Below are 7,276 nucleotides of genomic sequence, written 5' to 3' on the forward strand. Positions count from 1 at the left end.
TCTGGAGTCTGGAGATCAATAATCATTGAAAAAAAGTAGAAATTTCTATTTCCGGTCGCTAGGGGACGCAAAATAAACGTTGTGGGAGGAGCCTATTTTACTAAAATGGCTATAACTCGAGAAGTAAATAAGATATCTTCACCAAACTCGGTACACATGTGTAGGAGGTCAATTTGAGGTCACACAAAAACAATGGTGACGATTGAACACTAGGTGGCGCTATAAAGTGAAAAAAACATAAATTCAACTGACCGTTTGTCCGATTGACTTGAAAATTGGTATGCAGTGTCGTGGTCCAAGGCCCCATCTATGTGTGTGAGGACATTGGTGTATCTCAAAAAACATGGCCGCCATTGGCCAATGAAATTTGAGCACCAATGAAACAAGGTTAACGGTGGCCGATTGGAACGAAACTCGATGGGCGTGTTAGACTCATGGCCTAAGAGGTCTGTAAGAGTTTTGAAAGAAATTGGCCACTAGTTGGCGCTAACGAGTTTATTGGCTCTGTAATCACGTGGAGTTGCACCCATGCCCACGAAATGCATATAATTGGATAGATCTCCTCATACTGAACCACTTTGCCAATAGAACCATTGCTGTCAATCAAATCGTCCATTAAATATTCACGAATATGTTAAAAACCTACATTTGCAAACTAGTCCCTGGTTTTTCGTCCAATCGGAACCAAATCAGTCTAGGCCTATTCTCTGGACTCTCTAAATCAATAGTTATCAAAAAAATGTTGAGATTTTACATTTGTTTTGCTATAACAGAGTCGTTTACTAAATGGGTGGGACAAAATGCACCGAAAAGCCTATAAATCCTAAAGGAAAACTCAGAACTTCACAAAAATTGATGAGCATATGTGTCATAACGTGCCGAAGAAGCATGAACAGTTTCATGGAGATCGGACCATAGGTGGCGCTATAACTGTTAAAAAGCATAAAAACCATGTATTTCCAATGGTAAATTGCCTATATTGGCTGTAAATGGTGTTTTCCATCTATTATGTCAGTGGATAAATGTGTGTTATATAAAACTGAATGCCTTTTGATGCTGTTGTGCTTAAAGGCCTTAAAGGTCTGAACTGCTTGAACACCGATAAATGCTGCTTGCAGCTTTAATTAGGGGTTCAAGCACGAAGTGCTGAAACCCTATTGTAATTGTATTGATTTTTATTATTATTATTATTATTATTCTGCCGTAAAACGCATCGTGCAGACCAAACCGTAAGGGCTGGAGACCTGAAACTTTGTCAGATGGTAGTACAAAAATCGAGGAGAGGTTATCAAATTATGAGCCCAATTGGCCCATAGGTGGCGCTATAGCGACCAATTGCGCGAAATGGCTCATAGCTCCTAGACCGTAAGTCGTACACTCAAGTGTCTTATATCATTGGAAAGCTGGTCACCTGACGAAAAAAACGTATATCTCCGATTTCATTTCCGGTATGCAAATTTTTCCGCCATTTTGAATTTTGTCAAAAAACTACTTTTGCAAACTAGTCCCTGGATTTTTGCCCGATCGGAACCAAACCAGTGCAGAAATGTTCTCTGGAGTCTGAAGATCAATAATTATCAAAAAAATGTTGAAATTTCTATTTCCGGTCGCTAGGGGAAGCAAAATAAACGTTGTGGGAGGAGCCTATTTTACTAAATTGGCTATAACTCAAGAAGTAAATGAGATATCTTCACCAAACTCGGTACACATGTGTACGAGTTCAATTTGAGGTCACAGTAAAAAAATAGCGACGATTGAACACTAGGTGGCGCTATAACATGAAAAAAACATAAAAAGGGCTATGACCACATGACCGTTAGTCCGATTGACTTGAAAATTGGTATGCAGTGTCTTGGACCAAGGCCCCATGTATATCTATGAGGACATTGGCGTATGTAAAAAAACATGGCCGCCATCGGCCAATGAAGTTTGAGCACCTGTGAGACAAGGTTAACGGAGGCCCATCGGAACGAAACTCGATGGGCATGTTCGACTCATGGCCCTAGAGGTCTGTAAGAATTTTGAAAAAAATCGGCCACTAGTTGGCGCTAACGAGTTTTATGGCTCTGTAATCACGTGGTGTTGCGCATATCCCCACAAAATGCATATCTTTTGATAGATCTCCTCATGATGAACAACTTTGCCTCAAGAACCATTGCTGTCAATCAAATCGTTCATTAAATATTCACAAATATGTTAAAAACCTACTTTTGCGAACTAGTCCCTGGTTTTTTGCTCGATCGGAACCAGACCAGTCTAGGACAATTCTCTGGACTCTCTAGATCAATAATTATCAAAAAAAAGTTGAACTTTGACATTTGTTTTGCTATAACAGGGTCATTTACAAAAGGGGGCGTGACAAAATGCACCCAAAAGCCTATAAATCCTAAAGGAAAACTCAGAACATCCCAAAAATTGATGAGCATATGTGTCATCACATCATTAACAAGCATGCAAAGTTTCATGGAGATCGGACTATAGGTGGCGCTATAACTGTTAAAAATGTTAAAAACAATGTAATCCCTATGGTAAATTGCCATTATTGACTGTAAATGGTGTTTTCCATCTCTGATCATATCATAATGTTAAAACCAGTGCAGTACAATTCTTTGGACTCTCTAGATCAATAATTATAAGAAAAAGTTAAACTACGTCATGTGGATGACTATAATAGGATGGCTTCAACATTTAGTGTGTTGAAGCCATCTATTACTACACTTTCAGTGTCCCTGAAAGCATTGATCTCTTCAATAAACAAGTCAGAACATGTGACATTAAATAATCATGAACATTTACAGACAGATCTGACAAAATATGCCTAAATAACAGTTAAAAAAGTGAAATGATATCAAAATGATGGTCTATTAAGCCAATAAGTGGTGTTTTACTGCCCTCTGCTGTTCAAAATAGTAATTGTCTCACCACTTAACTATAATTAATTTTATGACTTTATTAATTATCTATTTTAACATTTGCAATCACATTTGGTCAAATATTGAACACAATCATTTTTTTGTCAAAGTTTATCACTTCAGTTGTTCTGAATCTTCACATAATTGCTATTAACGTGGTAAATAGCTATACTGTATTCCTAGAATCACATTAAAATCCAATCATCCAAGCCCCAATCACTTTAAATAATGATAAATCATGCTAGAACGTGGTAAATTAATGTACACTATGGTCAGAGGTGTAGTGGTAAAAAAAGAGGTGGGTAAACTATAAATTCTGGTGTATTATTTCGAATAATAAGACACTATGGGCTGTTACTCTAGGGGCTGATCAAATTAAATCATTTACACTGAAAAAACACAATTGCATAAAATAATGTTATGACATTTATTTAAATTTACATAAGAAACTGGGAAAGAATGATACTACTTTTAAACATTTAACACTAAACCGCCAGTAGGTGGTGGCAGGCGACCGTCTTAATGAGTGAGTCATTCAATTCATTCATTCAAACGATTCGTTCAAACGGCTGATCATTCAAGAATGAGACCGATGTTTTTGAATGTGTCTTTGAATCTTTGACTCAATCGATTCGTTCAAAATGCTGAATGATTCAGTAATGAAAACACGTCGAGTGTTCCTGTGACATGTGCCGTGGTTCTGCTGTGTTGTTTGGAACTATTTTCGCTGCTGAAACACAACAAAAACAGCCAATATAGCATCTAAAATGTAAGTGATTTAATTTTTTACTGTTTATTGAACTGTTGTAGGAAATCAATGTCACATTTTCAATCGTGATGGTGTTCAGGAAGAATAAGAGACCCCATTTACACCTGGTATTAAAATGCGATCTGTATCCAGACAAGTTATCCGGATAATAAGTACCGATTCCATTTACACCTGGCCACATAAATGTGTTTTTGCAAAACGGATATAAATCCGATCTTAAACTCCCGCGTATGCAGATTTAATGGATTGAACGACACCAAAAGCAACAGATATGAGCTGCATTTCGTTGGTCATCAGCTAATTTCCAAATCAAAGACATCAATAAAAGAGTGGCAACACCGCTGGTAAGATAATTTCGTTTCTTTACTTGAAGATGATTGTGTGTTAAGCGTCTGTGACTTACTTTCACTTTTATTTGCGATGTTTGCACGTTGGCTCGATGAATAGACGCTCATGAGCGGTGATGGGTGATCCGTGTCGCAGTAGCGCCGTCATATCTGACTATAACATGACTTATAGCCTATATAACAAGCTTACTCGTTTATTTTTTTGCCTTTTTGGGAGGAGTAAAATATACATATGTGGTTTCAACAACCAGATTGCGTTTACACCTAGTAAAGATCCGGACACAATGCGAGCCAGACTACCTGCAGATGTGGTCAGGCAGATCCAATCGCGATCACAACGCATTTACACCTTGCATTAACATGCGTTTTTTTATTATCCGGATAACTTATCTGGATACAGATCGCATTTTAATACCAGGTGTAAATGGGGTCTGAGTGTGTTCTGCGCTCATTTGTGTAGATTTCTGCTCGAGAGGCTGCGCGAGGATCAACAGTACAACCTTACCGTCAGTAATAGTCAACAACACAGTAATGCAGCGCAATATAAGAGTTCGTCTTAGGTGCCTGTTGACTTTGGATCAATGCATTGTTTGTGTGTTGTTGCATAAGGAGATAAAGAAATAATACAATTGGTGACAGTGATCAATCAACACAAAAGGAACAATGATATAAATGAACAAAGATATGAGTACTAATCACAATAAAACAGGCTGTAAAAAAATCATTGAAACAAACAATCTTTCAACATGGCTCAGGGCACATGTCTGGCAAACAAATTAATCAATTAGCAGCGCACAGGCTGACAGTGACATTAAATCATAAAAAGGCATAAACAATGTAAACACAATCAAATTAATAGATGGACTCACGTAATTCATGAAGACACACACAGTTATGCATCAAAATGCCAGGAAAGAGTGCAAAGAATGAGCCAAAGTGTTCACAATCAATTGAAATTGAAAAAGCGAAATGGAGTTGAAAGAGATTAGAAAGGAAATCTTTTCAATTACTATTATGAATTATTTAATTATATCCATTATGCAATATTGGTTGGTGTTTTTCTATAAATCCAGCAATGAACATGTAACAAGAAAAGTCATTGAGAAGAAAATAACAGTCAGCCATTACCTCATGAACCATGGTTAAACCAACAACTAATAAAATACAATTGTGAACATTATGAACCCCAACACCACAGTGAAGGACGCTTAACAGACAGAATAAGTTAGGGATTACGCAAAGCCTGCGGGTTTATATTCGCTATAACAACCGCCTCGCTCTACATTACCCTGCTTATTACATTGCTACCTACCAAGTAAATCAATAATTTGACTCAAAATATAGATATAAACAGTAGTTTATTGATTTAAAAAACGATTGCCGATAAAAAAGAAAAATAGTCCGTTCTGTCTCTACGTTTAGAATCCATGGCAACGCTCTGTTTTTCATGGCAACGGTGTGTTATACTTATAAGCAGCGGCCTGTTATAAAAACAGACCGCACTCTACATTAGAATTCAACCAAGCCATATAAGAAACAAATAATTACCGTTACCAAGCTAACAGAGCTACGTAAACAGAGCGAACAGGAGAGCACTCGTCTGCAGACGTCAATAATGGAATATACTCCCGATCAAACTCCGCTTCCCGAAAGTTATAAACTGCCTCTGGAACCTGGTTAAGCTACAAACATCTATTCAACAAAAATAGTGATGCAGTTAAGTGTTTTTTCGCTCAGCCGAGCCCTCTCTGTTGCTGTGTGGAGCAGCCTGTGTCAGTCACCTCTTTCTGAACGTTGCTCACTCAACTCGCGCACTGCGGTCTCGTGAGGAACGCAGCTTTTTGACATACAGTATTTCTTGTTCCCGAACACAAATATTTTTTAAGTATTTGTTCGGAATAAGTATTCGTAAAAAACACATTATTTGTGCCTTTCCGAATACCGTATTCGGCTCCACCCCTAGTACACACTATATTTTGCATAGTTAATTTATTTAACAAATTTCTTTTTGTTAATGTTTTGCAGTCAAACTATACATATACTGTACACACTATAAATGTGTGTGTGTTTGTGTGTGTGTGTGTGCGTGTGCGTGCGTTTGTGTGTAAGCATGCTTTATGAAGTTAACATGAAAAAAATGGTTTGCTTTAGTGCAGAATAGTGGAGAAACAAAGCATTTCAAAATGGAAGTGTGCCAATAAGTGGTCTTCTACTGCCCTCTGCTGGCCACTTTTCTTATTAATAGTCTTTTCACATGCTATATTGTGGTAAACCATCCTATAACATGGTATATCAAGGTAAACTATGGAAAATCATGTTAGATTCATGGTAAATCATACTAGAACATGGTAAATCATGAAAAATAACATTGAAATATGGTTTATCATGGTAAATAATGCTTGCTACATAAAACTTAATGTCTTTTGATGCTTTTGTGCTTAAAGGCCTTAAAGGCCTAAACTGCTTGAACCCCGCAAAATGCTGCTTGCAGCTTTAATTATTATTATTATTCTGCCGTAAAACGCATCGTGCAGACCAAACCGTAAGTGCTGCAGCTCTGAAACTTTGTCAAATGGTAGTACAAAAATCGAGGAGAGGTTATCAAATTATGAGCCCGATTGGCCCATAGGTGGCGCTATAGCGACCAATTGCGCGAAACTGCTCATAACTCCTAGACCGTAAGTCGTACACTCAAGTGTCTTATATCGTTGGAAAGCTGGTCACCTGACGAAAAAAACGTATATCTCCGATTTCATTTCCGGTATGCAAATTTTTCCGCCATTTTGAATTTTGTCGAAAAACTACTTTTGCGAACTAGTCCCTGGTTTTTTACCCGATCGGAACCAAACCAGTGCATACATGTTCTATGGAGTCTGAATATCAATAATTATCGAAAACATGTTGAAATTTGTATTCAGGGTCGCTAGGGGGCGCAAATTGATCGTTGTGGGAGGAGCCTATTTTACTAAAATGGCTATAACTCGAGAAGTAAATGAGATATCTTCACCAAACTCAAAACACTTGTGTAGGAGGACATTTTAAGGTCACAGTAAAAAAACGGCGTTGATTGGCCACATGGTGGCGCTATAACATTAAAAAAACATAAAAAGGGCTATGACCACATGACCTTTACCCCAATTGACTTGAAAATTGTTATGCAGTGTCTTGGACCAAGGCCCCATGTATGTGTCTGAGGACATTGGCGTATCTCAAAAAACATGGCCGCCATCGGCCAATGAAGTTTGAGC

The sequence above is a fragment of the Pimephales promelas genome, chromosome 10 (assembly GCF_988280905.1).
Source record: "Pimephales promelas chromosome 10, fPimPro1.hap1.1, whole genome shotgun sequence".
Lineage (NCBI taxonomy): Eukaryota > Metazoa > Chordata > Actinopteri > Cypriniformes > Leuciscidae > Pimephales > Pimephales promelas.